Genomic DNA, 26,387 nt, shown 5'->3' with positions numbered 1-26,387 from the left:
ATTGTCTTCCAATCCATGAAAATGGGATGTCTTTCTACTTATTTAGGTCTTCCTTAATTTCTTTCAACAATATTTTGTGGTTTTCAGTGGATAAGTCCTGTACTTCTCTGTAAAAAGATAATCCCTAAGAATTCTTTTTGATACTACTGTAAATGAAACTGTTTTCTAAATTTCATTTTCAAATTTTTCACTGTTACTGTACAGAAATACAAATGATTTTTGTACATTAATCTTATATCCTGAAACCTTGCTGAATTTGGTTATCAGCTATTAGGTGTGTGTGTGTGTGTGTGTGTCTCTTTAGAATTTCCTATATATAAATCAGGTCACTTTTTTTTTTAAAGTAGGCTTCACACCCAGCATGGAGCTCAATGCGGGGCTTGAACTCACAACACTGAGATCAAGACCTGAGCTGAGATCAACAGTCAGACGCTTAACCGACTGAGCCACCCAGGCGCCCCATGTCATCTTTAAATAGAGGCAGTTTTATTTTTTCCTTTCTAATCTAGATGCCTTTTTCTTTCATAATTGCCCTGCCTGGAATCTCCAGTACAATGCTGAATAAGGATGGCAAGAACAAACGTGCCTGTTTTATTCACAATCTTAAGAGGAAAGCTTTTAGTCCTTCATCGTTAAGTAGGATGTTAGCTGTGGATAGGGTTTTTGTATGCGTGTGTGGTAAAACATACATAACATAGGATTTACCATTTTAACTATTTTTTAAAAATTTTTATTTATTTTGAGAAAGAGAGAGAGAGAAAGAATCTCAAGCAGACTCTATGCTGTCTGAGCCGATCGTAGGGCTTGAGCTCATGAACTCTGAAATCATGACCTGGGCCAAAAAAAAAAAAAGGAAGTCAGATGCTTAACCAATTGAGCCACCCAGGCACCACACCATTTTAACCATTTTTAAGTGTGTAAGTTCAGTGGCATGAAGTACATTCATACTGTCATGCAACCATCATCACCATCCATCTCCAGAACAGTTTCATCATCCCAACGTGAAACAACTAACAATCTCTGTCATAGTCCCCACCTCACTTCATGAGGCCATTTTAACAATATAAAAAGCAAAGGCAATCCAGTAACAATAATAACAACAATAAACCTTATAGGCCAATCTTTCTTATGAACATAGATGCAGAAACTGTCTTCTAAAATATTATTAGCAATAATGTATTAAAATCATGATCAATTTGGGTTTATTCTGAAAAGTCAGGCACGGACTAAAATAGAAAAGCTATTAGAATAAATCACTGCAGATTATGAAAAGCCATATAGTAAATCTCATTAAGTACATAAAAACATTGACTAAAGGTTAACATCTATGATAACAGCTTTTAAGCAAGCTGGAAATGGAAAAGAACTTACCTAGTAAAGGTTATCGTGGCAAATACATTTAATAGCAAAGTGTCAGAGCTTCTCATGGGCTGAATTGTGTCCCACAAAAACCAGTATCTCAGAACGTGACCTTATTTGGGAACGGGGTCATTACAGATGTAATTAGTTAATAGGAGGCCATTAGGGTGAGTCCTAATCCCATAGAACTGGTGTCCTCACAAAGAGGAAATGTGGACACAGAGGCAGACAACCACACAGTGAGAACGTCACATGAACATGAAGGCAGAAGTCAGGGTGATGTGTCTACAGCCTAGTAACACCAAAGGTTGCCAATAAACCACCAGAGGCTACAGGAGAGGCATGGAACAGATTGCCCCTCGCAGTCTCAGAAGGAACCAGTCCTGCTGACCCCCGGCTCTTGGACTTCCAGCCTCCAGAAATGCGAGATGATAAATTCCTATTATTTAAGCCACCCGATTTGTGGTACCTCGTTACAGCAGCGAATTAATATAGCTTCCTTTCAAAATCAGAACAAGACAAGGATGCCTGCTATCACTGCTTCTAGTCAACACTGTACTGAAGATGTTAGTGTAAGGGAGGAAAAAATTCTCTTCTACCCTTAGGGTCACTGGCTGGACCAAAAAATTAAAACTAATATAAAACAGATTAGCGGGAGAAAAGCATACAAATGTTATTACATTTTTACATGTACAAGGGGGCCTTCACAAAAGAATGGAGACCTGAAAAAGTGACCAGGGAGGGAAGCTTTAAGTCTTTTAGACAAAGAAATACTAAATTTGTCACGAATTGACAAGACAAAGGGATTTGGGCTAAGTGTTAGTAAACGGTAAATGTGAGATAACAGAAAGGACATATATTGGTCCCTGTCCCTCATTCCTGACACAGCAATCCTAAAATCCTTTTGTGGATTCCTATGTGGTAAGAGAACTACAAGTATTTTGTTTTGATATTTGGCCTTTGACTCCAGTTCCTAAATCCCTTGGATCCCTTCACAAGTGATAGCAATGTCTTTTGTTCTAATGAGGTGAGTCTTGGTGGCCTTCTGGAGGGGGGCTGGTCACCCCAAAAGACCAGGCTATGGTTAGAAGCTTGGACATTTCAGCCCCATCTCTCGTTCTCTACAGAGAGGAAAGGGCTTGAAAATGGAGTTAATTATATATATAACTTATTTTTATTTAAAATATTTATATTTATATTTATATTTATATTTATATTTATATTTATATTTATATTTAGGGGTGCCTGGGTGGTTCAGCAGGCTAAGTATCTGACTCTTGATTTCGGCTCAGGTCATGATCTCACAGTTCGTGGGATTAAGCACAGAGCCTACTTGGGATTCTCTCTCCCTCCCTCTGCCCCTCCCCTGGCTGTTCTCTCTCCCTCTCCCTCTCAAAATAAATAAACTTAAAAATATATTTATACTTCACATAATTTATATATTATATATTTTTGTATATTAAAGTATATATTCTCTATATGCCTATAATCATTTATAACAAATTATTATTACTCTTATGTAAATCATCATACTAGATATATTAAATCCTAGGTGTCAGACATATTAACTTAGCGTTTGTAAGTACCCAACAGGTAGACGGGAAGAAGCCTTATATACCACAGAGAGAATGTGATCTATCTCGTAGTCCCCTAAGGAGCTACTGGAATAGGAATTTTGTAATTAAGTAAGTTCTAGAGAATTACTAGTGGCCAGTGTGAAAGATAATGGAAACTGGGAAAGCAGGCTTTTGGGGATGGCTGGATGAAGGCAAATGGATTAAAAGATCAATGTGTTAACTAAGGCCGTGCCAGGCACAATAAAACGAGACATAAAGGAGAGATTGAGGTGACTGACACTTGAGAATCCTTGTAATTGGGTTGTGCCCGGACATCCTTTCAAATCTCCCTTCCTAATCAAAGTCGGTTAAGGGTTAAAGTTTCTTCTACTCTATTGATTCATGTCCAAGGGTAAATACCACCTCATACTCTTTCAAAGTGCTAGAACATTAACTTACTTGATCCTCTCAAAGAATAAGTACAGGGGCGCCTGGGTGGCGCAGTCGGTTAAGTGTCCGACTTCAGCCAGGTCACGATCTCGCGGTCCGTGAGTTCGAGCCCCGCGTCGGGCTCTGGGCTGATGGCTCAGAGCCTGGAGCCTGTTTCCGATTCTGTGTCTCCCTCTCTCTCTGCCCCTCCCCCGTTCATGCTCTGTCTCTCTCTGTCCCAAAAATAAATAAACGTTGAAAAAAAAAAAAATTTATAAAAAAAAAAAAAAAAAAAAGAATAAGTACAGACAAGCATTTTAGAATGACTTTAAAGGGTCTCTTTCAAGGTTCGAAGTGCACAGCCAGGACCAAACCCCAAATGTTCTGATGGTTGAACCTCATGGGTAACAATGCAGAGCAACTACAGTCCATTTGGTTGATCGGGCTGTTGAGAGAGCACAACATACACCTTCATGAGGTTTCGGTCCTGGCTTGTTACAGATAAAGCTTCATTTCTAGCTTTCATTTCATCTCTATCCAGAATCATTCCAAGAGAAGACATTTAGAGGCCTTCAAATCAGGAAGATCATCACCAGTATCTTCCTCAACAGTCAGGTGGGACTTCTTTTTTTAATTTGAGAGAGAGGATGAACAGGGGAGAGGCACAGAGGGAGAGACAGAGAATTCTAAGGAGGCTCCATGCCCAGTGTGGAGTTCAACTCGGGGCTCAATTCCACAACCCTGGGACCATGAGCTGAGTTGAAATCAAGAGCGGACGCTCAACTGACTCACCAGGCACCCTGGTGGGACTTCACAGCATCCAAACAAACCTGCGGAGTTCGTTCTCACCAAGTGACCCTTCTCATAGCCTCTCAAGCACAGAGGATTTGTCCATCCCCTTATCTTGATTGAGTTACTCTCCTCACCCCACCGTTGGTTCCTGCCTCCAGTGGAATGCCAAGAACCCCCCACTGCCCAGCCAAGGAACAAGCTAAAGCAAGTAAGAACCACCTTTCCTCTACAACAGTGTTATATCACAAACAACTGCCGTCACTTGGTCCTTTCAAAAGAGAATGAGCTTTTATCTGTATGTAACTAACCGTGAATGTATGTGTATCTGAATAGACTGATTCATCTGTGTTGAACTTGGGGAAACCTTCAGGGTGCTTCTGTGGAATTCCTGCATTTGCTTTTGTGGCTCTGAGGTCTCAGGAGGACAGAGAACTCCTTACCATCCTGGATCTTCTCTGCACACATATGAGAACATCTGAATGCTAAAATTCTGAATGTTTGGGTTTTGAGTGAAATGAGGGATCCTGGAGTCTGAGAGGTAGGTTTTACATTTGTTTAATAAGTTTATCTCTTCTTCTTAAAGCCCATTAACTATTTGTTATCGACCTGGCTTTACTGGCCAGTCTACCGGAGGGAGGAACAAAGGGAGGGGATTGTCCACTGCAACCCCCAGAGGACACCGTCAGCATGACGGGCCGCTGTAAGACTGACCACCTTTTCACTGGAGACATTCTCCAGCGCAACAGCTGGGACTTACCTGAGTATGCACAGGTTACACTCTGGGCGATTCAAAGCCTTACACAAATGTGCCACCCTTTCAGGCTCCAAGGTACTCTGGGCCACCTTTGTATTTGTGAGATTTTTGTTTGTGGTTAAGAACAGAGGCAAACTTGTCACAATCAGAAGTGCAAAACGTCCCTCAAACATTCAGTGAAGACACACAGGTAAGCAATGATCCAAACTAAAGTCTTGAAAGTAATCAGAAAAACCGTATGTGAACCCGAAATGGAGTACCCTGTGAAAATCTTAAAAAAGACAAACCTAGAATAAATAAAGCTTATAGTACACATACACTATTTATTTGCACCTAAGAAATAGTTTAAGGGGTGCCTGGGTGGCTCAGTGGGTTGAGTGTCCGACTTCAGCTCAGGTCACGATCTCATGGCTCGTGAGTTTGAGCCCCGCGTCGGGCTCTGTGCTGACGGCTCAGGGCCTGGAGCTTGCTTCGGATTCTGTGTCTCCCTCTCTCTCTGCCTCTCCCCTGCTCACGCTCTCTCTCCCTCTCTCTCTTGAAAATAAACATTAAAAAAATAGTTTAAGCAGAAATTTTCCCTCTAATCCTATTTGACACACAACTCACAACTCCACCTCTGTTTTGTGAAAACTGTCAGACTCCAACAAAACATGTACAGAGGAGCAAAGGGCTAAGAGCGACTAAGGGACTCTTGAGAATAAGGTTGGACGACTTATCCCACTGGATACCAAGTCCAAAGCTATAGTAATGAAGACAGTATGGTACTGGTGCAAGATTAAACAAAATGACTAACAGAACAGATTGGGGGTCCCAGAAACATTGGAGAACCGATTATTTTAAAATTTTATCTGAGCTGGGGTGGCTCAGTCAGTTAAGCATCTGACTTTAGCTCAGGACATGATTTGCGGTTTGTGAGTTTGAGACCCTGTGGGGCTCTCTGCTGACTGCGCAAAGCCCGCTTCAGATCCTCTGTGCCCCCTTCTTCCTGTCCCTCCCCTGCTCTCTCTCAAAAGCAAATACACATTAAAAAAATTATCACTTGGAGCAAAGAGGAGATAATTTGTCCATTTCATTATCACAGAAACAAGTTAAATAAAACAATGAAAAAATATTAAGAGAAAACATTTGCCTCCCACCACTGTTTATACTCCAGGTTCATGAAGGGGTGGGTATCACTAACTGGTAGCTGAAGTCACAGATATGACTTTCTAGATGTTTCTGCTCAGTTAAGGAGGTGACACCACAGGATACAATGATCCATACCTTATTCCAAACAGAAATCAAGAAGAACTCTGTTTCAGTTTTGTAGTGACATATGAACAGCTTGGCTCTTTCTAAAAAAATGTCAGGTTTTGTTTCAGAAAAAAATACACATGTAGCTGCCATGCTCTTCCATTTCTTCAAGGAGATCTAGGTTCCCATTTGGTGCTATTTTCCTTGTGCCTGAATGACTTCGATGTCTGTCGTAGGGAGGGTATGCTGCTATGTCTTTAGTATGTCTGAGTAAGTCTTGGGGCACCTGGGTGGCTCAGTTGGTTAAGTGTCTGACTCTTGATTTCAGTTCAGGTCATAATCCCAGGATTGTGAGATCGAGCCTCGTGTCTGGCTGTGCACCGGCAGCATGGAGCCTGCTTAAGACTCTCTCTGTCCCTCTCTTCTGCTCACGTGTGCCCTCTAAAAAAAAAAAAAAAAAAAAAAAATTTAAAGTCTTCATTTCACCTGTTTTTGAAATAAGGTATAGAATTGGTATAGAAGTCTAACTTGGCTGTTTTCTTTTGTTCTTCTATATGTAGGATCTGCCCCTATCCACACCCCTTGACCCCGACAGCTTTCAGATTTTTTTCACTGGTTTTAAAAATTTTGATTATGATGTGGTTGGTATATATTTTTGTGTATTTCTTGTTCTTGGGTGCTCACTGAGCTTCAATCTATAGGTTTATAATATTCATCCATTTGGGAAAACCGTGGTCGTTATTTCCTCAAATATATCCTCCCCTCTTTCTTATCTCTTTTAGGAATTCAAATTACAAGTATATTAGGCCATTCGAAGTTATCTGATAGCTGATACTGTTCAGCCTGTTAATCATTGATAAGATGCTAGACATTGTGAATTTTATTTTCATTTTAGAGAGAGAGCATGTGCAAGTGGGGGAGGGGCAGAGTTAGAATCTTAAGCAGGCTCCACACTCAGCGTGGAGCTCAGTGGGGGCTTGATCCCATGACCCTTGGATGACGACCTGAGGCAAAAGCAAGAGCTGGATGCTCAACAGACTGAATCACCCAAATGACTCTACACCCAATGTGGGCCTTGAACTCACCACCCTGAGATCAAGAGTCACGCGCTCTTCTGACCGAGCCAGCCGGGCCAGACATTGTGAATTTTACATTAACTGCTGGATATTTTTATGTTCCTGCAAAATTCTTAGAGCTTTGAAACAGTTTTAAGATGTAGTTATTTGGAAACTGATCCTTTTCTGATCTTATTTTTAAGATTTGTTGGGTGGGACTAGAACTGTATTTAGCCTAAGGATAATTATTCCCCACTAGTGAAGCAGAACCTTTAAAAAAAATGCTTATTTATTTAGAGAGAGAGAAGCAGTGCTAGCTTCGGCAGCACATATACTAAAATTGGAACGATACAGAGAAGATGAGAGAGAGAGAGAGAGAGAAAGACAAAGAATCCCAAGCAGGCTCCATGCTGTCAGCACAGAGCCTGACACAGGGCTTGATCTCATGAACTGTGAGATCATGACCTGAGCCAAAATCAAGGGTTGGATGCTTAACCGACCGAGCCACCCAGGTGCCTCAAAGCAAGACTTTCAGTACTCTTTCAGTACTCTCCCCAATGCCTAATGGGTTTTTCCAGTCTTGGTGGTGGGAACAGGTGCTATTTTGGGCCCTGTAGCACTGATGTCAAACCCTCTCAGGTTGTTCTTTTTCTGACATCAGGTTTCCTCACACACGAGCTGATCAGTACTCTGTGAACACTCAGTATGAACCATCTGCCGATCTCTACATTTACCTACCCAGTCCTCTCCTCCACGGCTCGCTGTCCCATAAACTCTGGCTGCCTTGGTCTCCTGAGACTCTGAGCACCGTGTCTTCAACTCAGTGAGTCCACTGAGGCTCCCCCCCCCGCCCCAAACTATTTTACACTGCTTTTCTCATTTCAATACTTTAGTTTGATATGACAGTAGATGGACCTCTTGACTTTTTAAAATATTTATTTATTTAGAGAGATGGGGCAGGGGGGAGGGGTAGAGAGAGGGGGAGAGAAAAGAGAAAGGGAGAGAGAGAATCCCAAGCAGGCTCCATGCTGTCAGTGCAGAGCCTGTTGTGGGGCTTGATCTCATGAACCATGAGATCATGACCTGTGGCAAAATCAAGAGCCTGACGCTTAACCTAATGAGCCACCCAGGTGCCCTGGATCTGTTGACTTCTATATGAGGAAATCATCTTCCAACTTTTGTGCACCTCTTTTATCCTTATTGGTTATATTACTTTGATCTTTACACAGTGGAGTCATTTTGTTTCCTGTATTTTATATATAGATTCTGAAATTTCAAATTGAGTATATAGCATTTGAGATTGTACTTCTGTATGATTCACTGCAGAACCAAGGAATAAGATTAGATCCATAGAGAAAGAAATGTAATCCTCTGTCACTAAACTTGTGCCACACGCACAAAAATGACCACTTCAAGGATCAAGGTCAAATCGAATCTTTTTACACTCTAGCAGTTGCTGATAATCATGCTACACTTTAGTTTTTGTACTCGGACTAACATGTCCTTATAAAACTTTGCTTTCCCTGGAGTTTCTAATAACCTTTTATTTGACAAAACGAAGTATATGCTATTTCCTCTTTTGGTGATGATCATCCAGCCTCTTACTTTTACTGTTTAACAGGAATCCGCTTTTTCTTTCAAGGAATTCTGATCCTTTGGGATCCTGTTCTAATGTGAACCCATTATTTTTCAGGCTTGCTACATAGCTGGTATCCTAGGATTTTTTTCCACCGCATTCCTAGGGTGGAGTCCTTTTTACTAGATGTCTTATTCTCTCCAAAGTATACTAAGTAATTGCACAAAGATGTAGATGTGAAGTAAATGTGAATTTTTGCATATCTGAGATATCTTTTTCAATTTTCTACTTAATTGTTTGGGTGTCGAATTCTGTATCAAAAACCCTTTCTGTCTGGACTTTGAACGTCTGCTGCAGTATCTTCTAGCACACATTTCTGCTGACCAGAAAACAGAGGCCAGTCTGATTCTCACTCCTTCTTAGGTAACTTCTGTTTTCCTTCTCTGGATGCTTTCAGGCTATTATCTTTAGTATTCCAAAATCTTGCAAGGATTTGCAGTGTGTGTGAGACAGACAGACAATGCTTAAATTCACTATGCTTAGCAACTTTTCAGTAAAAAAGATGTGTATCTCTAATTATCCAAACTATCATCCTTCTATGATTTCTTTTCCTCCATTTTTTCCCGATTTTTTCCTTCTTAAATTCTTTCAGTTATTTGGTAGATTTATAGACTGACGTCTTATCTTTTTTCTAATTATCTTTTTGGGAAAACTGTATTTTTTATTCCAGTACTAGAAAATGTTTATTTTGACAATCATCTTAAATTTCTAACCACTCTTTTTCATTATTCCTTTTCCATGGTAACCTATTCTTGATTTATGGTGCAGTATCTTCAAATCTTTCTGTAGATACTAAAGTTTTTCACTTACTCTCTTGGGCCAGCTCTTTGCTCAATAAGGTCTTTTTCTTACCTGCCATTGGTTTTCTTCAGGTGTAGTAAATCTCAGTTGAACATTTAAAAGAAATTACATAAAAACAAAGGACCCGGCTTCTGGGTGGCTGGCTGAGTCTCTTCTGCCACTGGGAGTTCAAATTCTCCAGAATTCTCCAGCGGGCCTCCTCGAGGAATGGGAAGGACAACGTGAGGTACGCACTCATACAGGACTATCACATGGGAGACTTCACTTACGGGTACACGGGCAGAGAGCAGGAAGGAGGAGCCTTCCAAATGCCCAAGTGAGAAGGGCTTTCCTTCGCTGCAAGCTGGGGCCCTCCTCAAGCAGCTCATTCACGTTTCTTCCAGGAACAGTCCTCCAGCTTTTGTTTGCATGTAGGTTTAGTTGAGTGACGGCTGCAGCGAACCTGGTCATTCTGCATCAACCAGCACACTGGCTCTAGGTCCTGTCCTTCAGTTACCCTTTCCTATTAATCCTGTTGCCGCTTTGTTTGCCGCTCTTAGTCTGCCCCTCTTGAAGATATTCTTGGGAAGAAAGACTTCACACCTGCTAAGTTCACACTTGTAAAACTTCCAGGCTATAGTTTGTACTCTAGTGTATCTCCTAGTAAGTTCCCAGCTCATTACCACTGTGGGGAAAACAATCAGCCCAGGAAGTAGTGAAGAATCCTGGTGAACATCTCAGGCAGCAGGGGGGGAAGAGACCCCAAGAGTCTCTGATCAACAGTCTTTATTACATGTGTTTGTATGTTGCAGTTTTATGGCCTATGTTTAAAATCATCAAACTCTCCCCCTAAGTAAATGATCATCTAGTCACCCCAAAGTTCCCAGGAGGTTTTCCTTCCAGAGGAAAATGACTTTAATCAGAAAATTAAAATATTCCAAATCTCCTCTCACTTCTATTTACATTCATTTATAGTCTAGAATTTTTACACCTGTCTTGCCAAATTGTTTAATTACAATCAATCTCTCAAAATAAAATCCCCTCTAATAACTGTAAACCTTGAGCTTATTAGCCTAAAAATGAAGGCTGGACCTTAAACTTTGGTGGACAGACCAGATCCTCTCCTGGGCCCTGGTTTGAATGGTCAGACTGGCACCCACTGGCCACACATATTGCATATTACCAACACTCTTTTGGAGATAATGTGGCTTTATAGATTATATGGATATTTTACACAGAAATATTAAAATGAGTCACTGAAATAATATTAATAAACAAGCGTATGAAATTGTTCACATACAGAACAAATAAACCTTAAAATAGTTGGTATTAATCTAAGGAAGTTGTGGGTTGAAACATTTTAATTTTTCTCATAATACCCTAATACTGATTTACTAACCAAAAAGGAAGCACTTTTACACAATAAGAAAACTCTCAAGAATCAGGGGGACTTTGGGGTGCCTGGGTGGCTCAGTCGGATAAGCGTCCGACTTCAGCTCAGGTCATGATCTCACAGTCCAGTTTGGGCCCTGCGTCGGGCTCTGTGCTGACAGCTCAGAGCCTGGAGCCTGCTTCGCATTCTGTCTCTCCCTCTCTCTCTGCTCCTCCCCTGCCCATGCTCTGTCTCTCTCTGTCTGAAAAATAAATAAAAACATTAAAAATTTTTTTAATTAAAAAAAAAAGAATCAGGGGGAATTTGGTGGAAGAAAAACTAGTATTAGAACGATGACAAGACTTATTCAAGGGTGCCTGGATGGCTCAGTCGGTTGAGCGTCTGACTTCAGCTCAGGTCACGATCTCTCGGTCTGTGAGTTCGAGCCCCGCGTCGGGCTCTGTGCTGACAGCTCGGAGCTTGGAGCCTGCTTTGGATTCTGTGTCTCCCTCTCTCTCTCTGCCCCTCCCCTGCTCATGCTCTGTCTCTTACTCTCAAAAATGAATAAATGTTAAAAAAAAAAAATTAAAAAAAAAAAAAAGACTTATTCAAAACTCCACTAGAAAAAACGCGTCATTCAGAACTGAACCTTTTCTTTTTTTTTTTTTAATTTTTTTTTTCAACGTTTATTTATCTTTGGGACAGAGAGAGACAGAGCATGAACGGGGGAGGGGCAGAGAGAGAGGGAGACACAGAATCGGAAACAGGCTCCAGGCTCCGAGCCATCAGCCCAGAGCCTGACGCGGGGCTCGAACTCACGGACCGCGAGATCGTGACCTGGCTGAAGTCGGACGTTTAACCGACTGCGCCACCCAGGCGCCCCAGAACTGAACCTTTTCTAAATAGATACGGACTCCAGCTTTCTCATCCATTAACAGAATCCCTACATTCTAAATGCCACCTAGATGGAACGCTGCAGAACACAGTCTGCATCGTATCCTGCATTTTATAGTCAGAATGACTCAAAGCCTCACAGGAGCTTCATTCCATAATATTCCACAAAATTAGCAGTCAAATTCAGGTGGATCAAGTTCTTGCTCCTTGGGAAAACACTAGTTCACTGCTGTTTTCCAATGAGGAACAGTCTAGAAGGCAAACACGGGCACAAGAGAAGCGTGGAGGTCAGTCACTGTGTGTTCTGTACTTCACCTGCATTCCAAACACACCTCGTGCTCTATCATCATTACTCCTTTTATTTCTCACCTACAACTCCAGGCTGCACGCTCAGTGATAACAAAACTGTATGGGGTTTTTGGGTTTTTTTTTTTACTTTTTTTTTTGAAAGATGATTTTGTGATTTAGGAAATTCTGTACTTCTCTTTTTTTAATGTTTACTTATATTTTTGAGAGAAGAGACAGAGCAAGAGCACGAGCGGCAAAGGAGCAGAGAGAGAGGGAGACACAGAATCCAAAGCAGGCTCCAGGCTCCGAGCTGTCAGCACAGAGCCCGACGCAGGGCTCCGACCCACAAACAGTGAGATCATGACCTGAGCTCAAGTCGGACGCTTATCGACCGAGCCACCCAGGCACCCTACAAAACTGTATGTTTTAATCAACTCAGGCCGCTCTAACAAAATACCAATGAACTGCTGGCTCAAACGACAGACACTTAATTCTTACGGTTCTAGAGGCTGCAAGTTGTAAGATCAGAGGGCCAGCATCACTGAGTTTTGCTGGACTCTCCTCCGGGTTTGCAGACAGCTTCTTTCCTGTCTCCTCACAAGGTTGCGGAGGAGAGACCTCTGCTGTCTTTTCTCATAAAGGCACTAATCCCTTCATAAGGTCCCCCTCTCCTGACCTCATTTAAACCAGCTATCTCCCAGAGCACCTGGGTGGCTGAGTTGGTTAAGCATTGGACCGCAGCTTGGGTTATGATCTCAAGGTTCGTGAGTTCGAGCCCCGCGTCGGGCTCTGTGCTGACAGCTCAGAGCCTGGAGCCTGTTTCAGATTCTGTGTCTCCCTCTCTCTCTGACCCTCCCCTGTTCATGCTCTGTTCTCTCTGTTTCAAAAATAAATAAATGCTAAAAAAATTTTTTTTTAAAATAATAAAATAAAACATTTCAAGCAAGCACACAAACAACATATACATTTTTGGGGGAGAGGGCACATTTCAGTCCATTGTACCTACTCAAGAGTGTCCCTTCTTATAACAGTAATGATTGCAGTAACAAACAATTCGAGAGCTCGTTCTGTGCCGGCACTGTGTCACACGCAGGTGACGGAACCGGGCGTAGTTCTTTAGCTAGACTAGGGTCACAGCTGGTATGCTGTCATAGCGCTAAGATTTTCGCCCAGGCAGCCTAACAGTAAAGCTCAAACTCCTAATTCTCTCCCTGTTCTGCCTTAACTAGAGGAAAAATGATTTTGAGATCTGAACAAGTGAATTCAAGAATTTACTATTTTAGTTATCACACTTTTGAACTGGGTACAGAAGGGCTCCAAATATCAAAATGATTCTTTTGATAACTACTCATAAGAAAATAAACCAGACAGGGGCGCCTGGGTGGCTCAGTCAGTTAAGCGTCCGACTTCATAAACCCGAGGTTCTTGAGTTCGAGCCCCGTGTCAGACTCTGTGCTGACAGCTCTGAGCCTGGAGCCTGCATCGGATTCTGTGTCTTCCTCTCTCTCTGTTCTTCTCCCGCTTGCACCCTGTCTCTGTCTCTCTCAAAAATAAATAAAGATTAAAATAAATTAAAAAAAAAAAAAAAGGAACCAGACCCCCCCCCCGCCCAAAAAAAAAAAATGCAGACAACAGAGACTAAGAGGAAAGCACAACTCTGAGGAGTTTACAAACACCAGTGTGAAAGGGGTGACTCTCTGAATGCCAATCAGATGAGACACACATCACAGAAAGCAACCAGAAGTGATGACCTATCAAACTGGCCAAGCAGGAAACGAGTGATGTATCTATCACTCCCAGGGTCCAGTGAGGGCCTAGGGAACCAGCATGGTCAAATACTGCTGGTGAATATTTATCTGCATTCCTTCCAGAGAGGAAATCTGAAAATACATGTTTAAAGCTTCTCGTATGTGTTCTCCTCACCAAGTAAACATGGGTACTTAAAAACGTCAAGATGTACGCAAAAGTTTATGTATAAGGGCAGTCATGATATTGCTCCACAGATCAATTTATATATATTCTGGTAGGTAAAACATACTATTTTTTAAAAAGTTGAGAAAACACAGAGATTTTTAAAGAGACAGAAACAAAGAGCTTTGGATATTACTTGTCAGAATTAACCAGTGTTATAATTGGGCTCTTCTCTCGGTCACGTATATATACCTATACTTTCATAACTCGTTGCTTTGTAACTTATTTATTTTTAATGCTTATTTCAAGAGAGAGCATGTGTGTGTATGAGTACGCAAGCAGGGAAGGGGTAGAGGGAGAGAGAATCCCAAGCAGGCTCCACACTGGCAGTACAGAGCCTGATGTGGGGCTTGATCTCATGAACCAGGAGATCATGACCTGAGCTGAAAACAAAGAGTCAGATGCTTAACTGACTGAGCCACCCAGGTACCCCTGAAACTTTTTTTTTTAAAGTCATCTTGGCAAGTTATTGATGCCAAAAATAGATTCATGTCACTTTTAATGAATGCCTAGTATTTTGCTCCATGAAGAGCATATTTGAATCAACTCTTGATGGTTTTTTTTTTTTTAGCGTTTATTATTATTATTATTTTAGAAAGAGAGAGGAGAGTGCAAGTGGGGGAGAGAGGCAGAGGGAGAGAGAGATTTTTTTTAATTTTTTAAAAATGTTTATCTTTGAGAGAGTTTTTTAGAAAGTTTTAAAAAATGTTTATCTTTGAGAGAGAGAGACAGCGTATGAGTGGAAGAGGAGCAGAGAGAGGGGGAGACACAGAATCCAAAGTAGCTCCAGGCTCCGAGCTGTCAGCACAGAGCCCGACGCGGGGCCTGAATCCACCAACCGTGAGATCATAACCTGAGCCCAAGTCGGACGCTCAACCGACCGAGCCACCCAGGCGCCCCCCTCAATAATTATTTTTTAAAGGAGGGATTGGTCACTTTGAATGCCTAAAAGAAATCTAGAGAGAAATATTCTTTGGATGGGGCTCGGAGGACAAGAAAATAAGTATCAGGTGAGGAAACAAAGCCCAATGAGGAAGCAAGGGCGAGGAGGGGATCTGAGCACGGAAGGAAAAGCTAGCCTCGGATGGAGAGAAGACCACTACCCTCCGACAGGGTGAAGGAGGGAAGGGTGTGTGTGGAAGCAGCGTAGACAGCGGGTGCGACACTGAAATCCGAGGCGAGGCAGAGGCTGCCTCTCGTGGTGAGGGGAGGGTGGGGGCGGCTTGCCGGGAGTCGCCCGTCTTCAGCATCACTGCAACAAGGACGCGGCACTTAAGTCACTTGCCTGAGTGCTCTTCCCACGCACTGGCAGCACCTGCTGTCAAAATGGGCTCTGTTCTCGTCTCCCTCACGCCCCCACGTTTACACAAGTATCTGAAATTCATCTGAAAAACACTGTCACACACCAAGCATCCGGGCACCATCCCCTGTATTTCTCACACGGGAAAGCTGCTCTTCTTTTCATTAATGTTTTTAAAGTTGATTTATTTACTTAGAGACAGAGACGTGCAAGTGGGGGAGGGGCGGGGGAGGGGCAGGGGAGGCGGAGAGTCCCAAGCAGGCTCAGTGGCATCAGCGCAGAGCCCGACGCAGGGCTTGAACTCCTCAACTGTGACATCGTGACCTGAGCCGAAACCAAGAGTCGGACGCTTAACCGGCCGAGCCACCCGGGCGCCCCGTCTGCACCACCTTTACTCATCCGGGTGTCACTCCTGTTCTCAGATTCTACTCAGCACTGAGAGAAATCAAACAAACACTGATTCAAGTTTACAGGTAACGAATTATGGGAACACTTTCCACAAAGCTCACGCAGTCACGGGGGAGAGGTAATTCTGCGTTTCCGCTTTGCTCTCTACAAAGCAAGTCTTCCAAGCCTGATGCCAACGTTTCTCTCACCACTCCAGGTCCCTGAGTTACAGAGGACGGAACGGAGGTGGATCACAGGAACTCAAACCCGACCACGTGATTCCCGACGGAGGCAGGAAGTAGAAAGAAGGGCCGCGGGAGGGAGGGAAGCGGCACTGGTCCCAACCTGCAGCCTCTTCCGTGGGAAACGGAGGGAAGCTGTGAAGAGGGCCCACGCGCTTTTGGTCCCGGAAGTCCCAGCCGGCTATCACCGGGAGGACCAGAGACTAACACGAATGGAGGTGTTCTGCCTCCCGTTCTCAAGCCCTCCCGAGCTCACCCTCTCGCCTCCAGGCTTCCAGTACAAATAACAACCTCCTCCCCTGCACGGCAAAAGCCCCAGCTGGGCCTCAGACCATATTAGCTTCTGGTAACTCAGAACTATAGGCGGGCAGCCCAGAGGCAGGATGTGAAGAGGCAGGCTGATTTCTGGCAGGGGAGAAAGGGAAAGCAAGGAGATAGCGGGCCTGGGTTTTAGTAACCTCAGAACCTTTCCCAGGACACCTGAAATACTTATGGAAGGAAAATAATCTTTACTAAGGCAAAGTCCAATAATCCACGACTTCCCGCAAATCCGCTTGTGATTTCCTCGAATAAATTAGTATTTGACAACAGCGCTATCATGTTATGGCTAACTACTGTTTGACATCAACGTGACATTCAGTTTCCTTTTGAAACGTAAAACTGTACAAGCTCTAAGCCTCCATGCACCTGCAGATCCTCTCAGCATAGCAGCTGGCTTCTGCGTAGTTACTGCTAGGCCTTCCAGGTGAAAAACTAACCCAGATTGATCATTGGTTACATGTACAATTTTTTCTTTTACTAGAAACGAACAGATTTAAAATAAAGAGGTGAGCTATGAGTTTACCAGACAGTAATAAACAAAAGAAGGAATGGTAACATTAACATCAGATACAGGGAGGGGCACTTGGGTGGCTCAGTCGGTTGAGCATCGGTTGAGCACTCTTGATTTTGGCTCAGGTCATGATCCCAAGGTCATGGGATCAAGCCCTGTGCTGGGCTCCACAGTGTGGAGACTGCTTAAGATTCTCTCTCCCTCTCTGCGTACCCCCCCCCCCCCAATTGCTCTCTCTCTCAAATTAAAAAACAAAAGAACAAAAACATCAGAGAAAGGGTATTGGTCAGACATAAGTTGAAAGCATTAAACAGGATAAAAAGGATCTTATAGAAGGCATAGTTTACAAAGACAGGGCACAGTCTTGTATGAACCAGTGACGTAATGTTACATACATAAAAAGATCTTCCAGAAATGCAAAAAAGATTGTTTAAAATACATTTAAGGTGGAAATCTTAATCACACCTCTTCTAGAATTAGACTGACCTAGGAAATGTATCAGAGAACTAAATTCTAAAATCAATAAACCTGAATACTAAAACCAGTAAACCTGATGAAAGAGTCATAGAACTTAAAAAAAAAAAATTTTTTTTCATGTTTATTTCTTTTTGAGAGATAGAAACAGAGCACAAGCAGGGGAGAGGCAGAGAGAGAGGGAGACACAGAATCCGAAGCAGGTTCCAGGCTCTGAGCTGCCAGCACAGAGCCCAAGAGGGGGCTCGAACTCACAGATCACAAGATCATGACCTGAGCCCAAGTCAGATGCTTAACTGACTGAGCTACCCAGGCACCCCCGCATAGAACTTTTATTTATTTATGTACATACTTATTTATAGCATAGAACCTTTTAATTCTAAGTAGAAAATATACATATTTTAACACCCATGAAATGTGTAATCATTGATTATGTACTTGCCAAAGAAGAATATCTTAACTAAAACATACCGAATCTAATTCTCTGGTCACCACAAAACTGGAAAATAATACAAACATGACCACCATCACGCTGTGCACTTGAACTTACCCAGTGATGTATGTCAATTATCTCTCAATAAAACTGAAGAAAGAAATGGATTGAAAAGCTTAAGTATTTGAAAAAATGACATCCAATCCTGGATAACTCTTAGATCAAAGAAAAAAATGACAACATATGTAAAAAGCAATGAAAAAGAGAACACTTTATACCAAAAACTATGGAACGAGTTGTATTTAGAGGCAAATTTATAGCCTTAAAATGTCTTCATCAAAAATGAAATAAAAATGAAAGAACTTAAAAAAATAAAGGCTCTTAGACTAATATTAAGAAATGGGAAAAGAACAAGAGAGTAGGAAGAGGAACTGTGACAAAAACTTAAACTGGAAAACAGAAGACAGTAAGTAAGAGTTGAAAAGCATTCAAAAAGAGACAAATCCTCTTGCAAGCCTGGTTCAAGAAAAAGAAAACAAAAATATGTAAGGTTAGGAATGAGAAAACAACCTCATGTGCAGAGCAGACTGTAAGAATCACAAGAGAATTCTATACACAATACAATGACAACTAATTTGGAAAATCTGCTGAAAATGGAGGACTTCCAAGCAAAATACAAATTAAGGTTGATCCCTCCCCCACAGAAAAGTTGAATTTTAATTTTTTTTAATTTTTAGAGAAAGAGAGCGCACGCCCAAGTTGGGGAGAGGGGCAGAGGGAGAGGGAGAATCTTAAGCAGGCTCCATGCTCAACACAGAGCCTGACATGGGGCTCGTTCCCATGACCTTGGGATCATGACCTGAGCCCAAATCAAGTCAGACGCTCAACCAACTGAGCCACCCAAGCAACCCAAAAAGTTGACTTTTTAAATGATCACAGAAGAGAGTGGACACATTATATATAAATTCTACCATGTAAAACTACATCATATAATAGGATTTTGCAATTGATTTCTCTATTCAGTCTTAAAAGAGCAGATAATTCCAAAGTCACTTAAATTATTTCAGAACGTAGTAAAATATAAAATGCTCCCTAAAGTTATTTTAAGGGATCTAGTATAATTTTAAATATCAACATCTGATTAATACAGTACCAAAAAAGCTCCCCTTCGTGTCAGTCTCACTAATAAAAGATACATTCTATATAAAATATCAATAAATGGCACCCAACAGTGTATCCAAAGAATAATATACTTGATCAAAGAGAATTACTTGGAGATTCTATCAGTATTTTAGCAGGTACTGTACCAAAACCTTTTAATTTATGATACACTGATATATTTAAAGCACTGAATTTTCCATACTGGAACATGAAATGTCCATTTACTCGCCCTTAATGTCTTTTAATGATATTTCATATTTCTCATAAAGAAGTCTCTTTTGTGCAGTGTATTCATATTGGGTTCTTCCCCCCCCCCCAATTTATAACTGATATACAAAAAAATTTAAGTTTCTGTATTCATTTAGCCACTTTGCTGAACCTTTTAATTCTAATAATTTTGTAATTTCATTCTTTTCCATTTTCCAGAAACAAAATTACATTATCCAAAAATAATATTTTCACTTCCTCCTTTCCTAACATTGTTGTCTGTTCCCTGTTTTATTACTTTGGCTAGAAAGCTAGCACCATGTTGAATATTAGAAGTGAAAGTAAATATTCCATTTTTTCCTGAGTTTAAAGAGAATGCTTCTATTGTTTTATCATTTAAGTATGACATTTACCATAGATTTCTTTTAAGTGCCTTTTATCAAGTTGCTGTTTGTCTATTCTCATTTTGCTAAGTGTTTTATTTACTTATTTTTGGGAGGTGGGGGAGAGAGGGAAGGAGAGAGGGAGAGAGAAAACGAGCAGGCAGGGGCAAAGAGAGGAAGAATCTTAAGCAGGCTCCAGCACAGAGGCTGACACAGGCCTCAATCTCACAATCATGAGATCATGACCTGAGTGGAAATCAAGAGTCAGACGCTTAACTGACTGAGCCACCCAGGCACCCCTCCTATTTTGCTCAATGTTTTCTTTGAAATCAAAGTAGGTTTTGAATATTTGCAAAAAACACTTTACCGCTCGAGATGATCATATAGATCATACAGATTTAACCTCATATAAACTATTAATACAGTGATTTATAGCAACAGGCTTTCTAACGTTAAATCATTCCTGGGATAAAATCTTTCATTCCAGATGGAGGGCATGACTGAATTTGCTACTATTTTATTTTAGGGCTTTGTATTGATGGGAGTTGGGCAGTTTTTTCTTCTGGTGCTATCTTTGTCAGGTTTTGGTATTAAGGGGATGCTAACATTATGAGCTGAACAACTCTCCTTAATGGAAGCACTCCAGTAAGAAGGGACAGCATGAGCAAAGACCAGGATGAAAAAGCACAGGATATGCTCAGAGAATAGGATTTAAGACTTCTTTTTCTCTTTTTTAATGTTTATTTATTTTTGAGAGGGAGACAGAGCGTATGTGGGGGAAGGGCAGAGAGAGAGAGGGAGACACAGAATCTCAAACAGGCTCCAGGCTCTGAGCTGTCAGCAGAGCCTGATGTGGGGCTCAAACTCACAAACCGCAAGATCATGACCTGAGCTGAAGTCAGACACTTAACCGACTGAGCCACCCAGGTGCCCCAGGATTTAAGACTTCTTAAAATGGACTGAGAAACACAAAGTAGGTTTGACTCCAGTTGCTAATTAATCTTCAAGCACAACTCCTCTGCCAAAACACTTTGATATACTGCTCATTTTACATACACAACAGACTCCAAACGTTCAAGATCCTTCCTACTTTATTTTTAAAAAATTTTTTAAATGTTTATTTTTGAAAGAGAAAGAGAGAGACAGAGCACGAGCTGGGGAGGGGCAGAGAGAGAGGGAGGCACAGAATCGGAAGCAGGCTCCAGGCTCTGGCTGTCAGCACAGGGCCCGAATTGGGGCTCGAACTCACGAGCCTAGCCGTGAGAACGTGACCTGAGCCGAAGTCGGACGCTCAACCGACTGAGCCACCCGGAGCGCCCCAAAATCCTTCCAACTTTAACCTATTTTACATTTCAACCTGTGCTTTCCTGTGATTTTTGTTTGCTTAGAATGCTATATATGATCTACAATGGCACATCCAAATCCTACCCACCTATCAAGGGAATAGTTCAAATACCCATGAAAAGTTCTCAGATCCAATTGAACTATGTCTGAGTTCACATGTGCTACAGCAAATTACTGTCAGCTTTTGGCTTGCCAACTCCTTAAGCTCTCTGACAGCTATACTATGTTGGTCAGTGTCACGCCCCTCTCCCCCAATTCACGACCTTCCCAGAACCTTAGAATGTGACTTTATCTGGCAATAGTTATTGTAAATGTAATTAGTTAAGATCAGGAGTAAGGTAGGCCCTTTGCCCAAGAAGGCTGTGTCCTTTTAAGAAGAAACACAGATACACAGAGAAAAACACCATAGGAGAAACTTCAAGAGATCCAAAAGATGCAGCTACAAGTCAAAGAACTCCTAGGATGGGTGCACAGCACTGGAAACTAGGAAAAGCCAAGGAAGTATTTTACCCAGAGTTTCAGAGGAAGCATAATCCTGCTGACACCTTCATTTCGGACTTCCTGGTTCCAGAACTGTAAGATAATAAACGCGTTGTTTTAAGCCACCCAATTTGCGATACTTGGTTATCACAGCCCTAGGAAACTAAAGCAAGGGCAATTTAAATTTCTAATTTATCTTCCTAACCCCAACAGCGCTATGTCCCTAGTCCAGCTGAGAACTATGTAGGTACTCAAATCCTTCCACGAGTGGGCTTCCGGCAGCAGCAGTCAGCAACTGCCAGACCTTATGAGCTCCTGCTGGGAGACGACCAACAGCCAATGCTCGTAAGTGGTAAGTAAGCACCGTGACTGTAAGACAAGCAGCTACGCAGACGAACGGAAGCCGGAAACTAAATGAAACACGCGGCAGCCGGAGAGGGAAGAGCCTCGATTCCCCGGAGAGCGACCAGGGAGGAAGGCAGTTCTCGAGACGGGAGTCTCCGAGCCGCTCTCCAGACCCCGCTGAACAGCCCAGTCCTCTCCCCACCCTCCACGGCCGGGAACCCAGCAACTGCCACCTCCAGTCCAGGAGCCCCTCCTGCCCCGCTCCGGGCCGCCGCCTCACCTCCGCCGGCGCGTCCCGCTATGTTACGCTGTTGCATGGGGGGAGGGACTTCCTCCCCACACCCGGAAACCGGAAGGAGCTCTTTCCCGCCGGAAGGAGAGTGCAGTTGCTGTCGGGGTCGGATCCCGGAGGGCTGGGTGTGGTTGTGGCGTAGAGCAAGGCTGATCTCGGGCCACCCGCGGGGCGGGCGACGATATCGTCTTAGTGGGCAGGCTGGCTGGCTGGCGTGTCGGGTTTCGCGGAGTATGGCGGGGAACCGGAGTAGAGGTGAGAGGTCGGCGTATCTGTCGCGAGGGTCCTCGTCACCCAACCACATATATGTCTCATACCTAACTCTTGCTCAGCTTTTTCGACCCCGTCTAAAAAAACAAGCCTGGTAGTTCACGGAGGTGCGGTGGGGAATATATGTGGAAGGGAGGAGTAAAGTTTAAGGAAAAATAATTCAGGAGGTGAATTTAACATAAGTGGTCCCTTAAGGGATGTGACTCCGGGGCCTGTGCATAACCAGGCCCTCTGAATCGGTGACTCCTGCTTGAGGCAGCAGCACCTGTTGCATTAATTTGAAAACACACACAGGCGGGTGATTTTCAAGCTTCCTGAATCTGCCAGCCAAGTCATTGGGTGTCAGAGGAGGGATAGCCACTGGGTCATCCCCCACGGTTCACTTTTTAATGGAAGCATAGTGAGAGGAGTTAGGCTGAAAGTCAGGAATTCGAAATGTGTCATTTATTTACATTTTATTATTTTTTATTAAAAATTTTTTAATGTTCTTGAGAGAGTGTGAGTGGGGGAGGGGCAGAGACACAAAGACACAGAATCCTAAACAGGCTCCCAACTCCGAGCTGTCAACACAGAGGCTGACACCGGGTTTGAACTCACCAGCCGGTGAGATCGTAACCTGAGACCAAGTCACCGGCTCAACCTACTGAGGCACGCAGGCGCCCCTGTAGGCAGTTTCTGTTTCATTCACTCCTCTTGACCATTTAACTCTTGCTTCCATCAGTGACCACAGCAGGCTACACGTCTCCCTTCTCTCACTTCTAGAACTCGAGACTTTTCAGTGGATTAGTAACTGCACAGAAACGGACCCACTATTGAATTCATTATTATTGCTACATGAGTAGGTGTTTAAAATGCCTTCTACTTTACACAAATCCTTGGTAGGCAGTTCTATATGGTTATTTGGGGGGGAGATTGGCTTGAGGTTCTTTGAAGGGCTGGGAACATATTTTTTTGATTTAAAATAATGAAGCCTAGGCTCTGAAAATTCTATAAACTGTTTAGGAAAGGATGAGAATTCAAGAACGACAGGCGCCTCCATATATGTAGTATTTTCCCCTACATCTGATATGGAAATTTGGGTAAAATTTTGGGGGGTGGGGTGAGGAAGCCTCTCCCATAAAATGACTTTTTAAAGACACTTGACATTTGAGAAGGTATCACCTGTGGTCTTCTTCTCAGGTATCACCTGAATTTGTCATTACCTTTACAGCATATGATTTCCTCCATGAAAGTCTTAGATTCTAAGACCAGCAGAGAGTCATGGTGTGGCGTGCTATCAGGGCCAAGGGATAACTTCCACTCATCAGCCTCCAAACATATAAACCAGATTGATGTTTGAGAACATTTAAAATATGTAGGTTGTAGACTTTGGGTTCTCTCGAGAATCATCAAAACTATAATAAATATTAAATGTGTTAAAGATCTCTTGCAGGGATAGGAAGGAAACATGCTAAACCACATACATCTTCCTCAGATTCCCATAAACCCCTCCCACTCCTCCCAAGTTAGAAGTCACTGTTACTAACAGGGTTCTGTGGTAGATCTCTCAAGTGTATGGGGACAGAAGAAAGGCTGAGAATCACTCGCTATTTTTTATCTCCCTCTCCCCACTCAACACACAATTTGAAAGTGCTTTGCTTTTTTTTTTCTTTTGAGAGAGAGAGAGCGAGTGAGCACGAGAGCAAGAGGGTCAGCGGGAGGGGCAGAAGGAGGGAGAGAGAGAGAATCCTAAGCAGGTTCCATGCAAGTGTGGAGCCCAACCGTGAGTGAGATCGTGACCTGAGCTGAAGCCAAAGTCAGACGCTTAACCGACCGAGCCACTCAGGCGCCCCATGAAAGTGCTTTGCTTTCTGATGAAGAAATTTTCTTTTAATTTGGACGACAATTCGATGCCTCTTATCTCTTTTCAGGGATGTGAGCGTTTGAAAGCAGAATGCCTTTGCTTCCATGATCTGATCAGAGATTATGAAGATACAGTTCCTCCCTTTGGTTTGCATACAGTTAAGTGGAGCAGATACAGGTCAATGGTCAGTGTGCCACTTAGGTATTCAAGAAGAGGTGAGTGTGTGCAACTTAACTCGGCCGGGGGGGTGGGGGGGGGTGGGGATTAAGTGCTTCCGGGAAGTGACTTTTGAGCTATACAGGCATTAGGAGGACAAGAAAGGGTAGGTCCATTCCAGGTACCTAGGGATCCGTGATCTGTGGCTTGTTTACAAATTGTGAATTACACAGAAGACAGGGTCAAGTGTCTTCTGCCTTTCTTCAGAGGTCTGTCCTTCTGAGGATAGTGCTCCTCTTGTTTTCCTTCTCTCTCTCTGTCCTTCTTCCCCTTAATTAGATGGATGTTGAGGATAGAAAAGAAGTCGGAGGGGAGGCATCTTTCTGAGTGGCAGAGCAATAGGACAGGTTTACCAAGAAATCATGATTGTACTCAGGAAATCCATCTCTAAAAACTGCGTTCCTGCTTCGTTAAAATGCACAGCTGGGAAACCTCAATTTTGTTGATTGATTGCTTTCCCAGTGAATGGGTTATATTCTTGTCTCTAATCCAGTCTTTTCGAATTTAGGGGCCTCTCTTAAGCCCACATCTAGGCCTAGGAATGAGCATGGGGGAGGCAGCAAAATCAGAACCCGAGTTCATACTACAAAAGCATTTTTGTTGGCTGTAACTGAGTGACTGCGTGTTGTTTGACCTGCAAGCTGGATAGTTGAATTGTCATTCAAATCAATGATAGTTTAATTCCACTAGGATCTGATGAAGGTGGAACTAGGCAGAAAAACCTGATTCTGTCAAAGTCTGGGGAGAATGACGAGAAAGCAATCAATCAGTGAATCGGGCCTAATTTTTTTCTGGAACTGGGACTAGCAGGAAACAAGCAGTGAAGTGGAAGACGCGACAGGCGTGACAAGAACTGGCGCCTGTGCACTAGCAGCTCTAAAGTAATTACTCACTCGGGGCATCCATCGTGCCCAGCTCATCATCACGCTCCTTCTAGGAGACTTGCTGACGGAGAAGGTGCTGACTGGCCGGAATCTTCTTTGCAAATCCTGAACTCTCATCTTGCATTTAGATTCCTTAACCATGGATTGCAGGGAAGCACGTGTATGTTAGCGTTCCAGTCTCTGAACACTCGAAAAGTAGTTAGTTATCTAAAGTAATCAACTAGCATTCCTTTCGTGTCTTGACGTGCTAGAGGACAGTGTTTCAAAGGCTGGACTTGGTCTTCTGGAGACTAAGAAAATAGAGTCCTTGAAGTCAAGCCGACTCTGCTGTTAGCCTCCTAAATGAAAAGGTAGATAGAACAGGTCTTGTTTACAAAACAAATTCAAGACCTACTTATCTACCAACAGCATTTATACGTATAGTGTGGTCTTGCTGTGGAAAATAGGAACAGTAAATTGAGAGATTAGAAAGGGTGGGAAAAGGCAGTGAACCCACAAGACTCTTCCTGTACTAACTGATAGGAAGGTGGCTGGAAATTGGAGAAGTTGTTCAGGAAAGCAGAGGACGGGACCTTTCCCGTAGTGCAGCCTTCGGAGGGTCCAGCAGGTTCTCTGGTAGCTAAGCCTCCTTGGACAGAGACGAGCGGATCTCATTTACAGAATGCCATGTCATGGTGAATTGTGCTGCGGGCAGCTGCCAGTGTGAGCCATGTAAGGTTATGATTCTGACAAATATTGAGAGGATGAGAAGCATTAAGGAAAAGGCATCATTGCCCATGCAATCACTCTGCTTTATACTGGTCACCACGCTTGTGCTTCAGAAAGATTTTATTGGGTGTGTACAAGCAGTGATTGTATATCATTGTCTGAATCAGCAGGAAGTCCATTAAACACACTTTTCCAGGGGCGCCTGGGTGGCACAGTCGGTTAAGCATCCGACTTCAGCCAGGTCACAATCTCACGGTCTGTGAGTTCGAGCCCCGCGTCAGGCTCTGGGCTGATGGCTCAGAGCCTGGAGCCTGTCTCCGATTCTGTGTCTCCCTCTCTCTCTGCCCCTCCCCCGTTCATGCTCTGTCTCTGTCTGTCCCAAAAATAAATAAAAACGTTGAAAAAAAAATTTAAAAAAAAAAACAAAAACACTTTTCCAAATAAAAGGCAATTTCATTTTATCGGAA

At 42.9% G+C, this 26,387-nt stretch overlaps 2 long non-coding RNA genes and 1 other non-coding gene across 5 annotated transcripts in view; 2 read left to right on the top strand and 1 right to left on the bottom strand.

Annotated features, from left to right (window-relative positions):
* The window catches only part of LOC116738130, a 33,980-nt gene extending 11,935 nt beyond the window's left edge, over nucleotides 1-22,045 (bottom strand). For both annotated transcript variants that reach the window (XR_004343736.1, XR_004343737.1), the window contains exons 1-2: nucleotides 21,988-22,045; nucleotides 21,393-21,455 (exon numbers count right to left, since the gene is read on the bottom strand). This is a non-coding gene — a long non-coding RNA (uncharacterized LOC116738130). The remainder of the gene's footprint in view (nucleotides 1-21,392; nucleotides 21,456-21,987) is intronic.
* A 41-nt stretch (nucleotides 22,046-22,086) lies between these two features.
* LOC115515458 overlaps nucleotides 22,087-26,387 on the top strand; it is a 7,338-nt gene continuing 3,037 nt past the window's right edge. The window contains exons 1-2 of one of the 2 annotated variants that reach the window (XR_003969281.1): nucleotides 22,087-22,254; nucleotides 24,180-24,327. This is a non-coding gene — a long non-coding RNA (uncharacterized LOC115515458). The remainder of the gene's footprint in view (nucleotides 22,255-24,179; nucleotides 24,328-26,387) is intronic. The other variant, XR_003969280.1, reaches the window with a different exon arrangement.
* On the top strand, nucleotides 25,496-25,622 carry LOC115517516. Its single transcript, XR_003969958.1, has one exon.

Source organism: Lynx canadensis, chromosome B3, assembly GCF_007474595.2.
Source record: "Lynx canadensis isolate LIC74 chromosome B3, mLynCan4.pri.v2, whole genome shotgun sequence".
Lineage (NCBI taxonomy): Eukaryota > Metazoa > Chordata > Mammalia > Carnivora > Felidae > Lynx > Lynx canadensis.
The sequence above is the reverse complement of the archived record's forward strand: the minus strand, read 5'-3'. Positions and strand labels throughout refer to the sequence as shown.